Source organism: Populus euphratica, unplaced genomic scaffold, assembly GCF_000495115.2.
Source record: "Populus euphratica unplaced genomic scaffold, PopEup_1.0 scaffold2103.1, whole genome shotgun sequence".
NCBI lineage: Eukaryota > Viridiplantae > Streptophyta > Magnoliopsida > Malpighiales > Salicaceae > Populus > Populus euphratica.
The window spans coordinates 2,344-3,808 of NW_011501935.1; positions in this window are offsets into that span (position 1 = coordinate 2,344).

Here is a 1,465-nt window from a genome sequence, read left to right on the forward strand (position 1 = left end):
AATGGGTGTGTGTTGTGAACGAGGACGGTAAAATAGAAAACGACCAGTCATTTTTGCAGGGTTGTTCCAATGGCAAAACTGTTAATTATACTTGACTGGGGAATTGTGTAGGCGAACTGCAATTTATCGGTGCCACATTGCAGCTGAGGGGACTGAATCCTATAATTCAGCCATTTATTGATTCCTCCAGGAATGCGCTAATTTATAACGGTAAATTTTTTACTCGTGTGCTATTTTTTTCCCATCATTTCTGTTTTGCACATTTTGCTGTGTATTTGTTTTGATTTTGAGTCTGATTTAGTGTTGCAATTTTGAAGGTGAAGTACTTGGAGGAATTCATGTGGAGAGTGGCAGAAATGATGGTGAAGTTGCCATGCAACCTCTAGCGAAGTGCTGCACTTGTGATCCTGATGGACACGGAGGCACGTGCTATGTTGCTGGGCATGGGTTTAGTTCTGTTCCGATAGTTCTTTCAACTATCAAAGGTCGTAGGCTATTATCAATTGGCAGGTTATTATTAGAACAGGCTTGGTTTTGTTTTGATCAATATTGAAGTAGGGATAGATATTCCCTGGAATATTTTTTTTGTTTGAGCTGAAGTTATGCTTTAATTACCTATGTTCAGGAATTGATTCTATTCATGCAGAATGCATTAAATCAGTACTGTTGTAGCTAGACACTTCCCCCTTTTCCTTCTTTATCCTTATGATTGACAAATTGCATTTACCACTAATTACCTTATTTTATTCATGTTGAGTGCACTGGACAAACTTTTTATAGCATTCAAAAATCTTACAGGAAGTAATTTATATATGTTTTAATTAGTCGAATTCTTTGGACTGAATGCACAGGCAGTAAGACCCTATAGCAGACAAGAAGAACATGTTCCAGTGGCGGCTGTCTTGTTTTCTGGAGGACTTGATTCTATGATTATTGCTGCATTTCTGGGCGATTGTCTAGATCCCAGCTGCAAGTTGTTATTACATGGTATCTGGTTTTATTGTCTCTTTTACTCATTGTTGCATTAGCCATCTAATTTCTTTCATCATGCTAGATTTCCTTTCTTGGATGAAGATGTCATTAGGGCGCTTCTTGATATCCCTTCGCAGGAGCTTTCAACCTGGATCAACCTAGGGAACAGGTGATAAGAAGATCCTCGGAGAGGTCAGTGCTGTTATTCACTTATTCTTTTGTCCTCTTTTTTCCTGCCTTGACATTTCTTAAGACCACCTCTTTAGTTTTTGTTTTGTTTGAAAATAATATAAATTATATATTAAAATTTAAATTTGTTTAAGTTTTTAAATTAAGATAATTTTTTGATAAATATTAAAGTTTTATTAACTGAACAATCTCTAATTCGAATCTCACTATTTTTATTTTTAATTAAAATGAATTAATTATATAAGTTAATGTAAATTTATACAAGTTTCAAATCAAATAGATTTAACTCAATAACATGTATTGA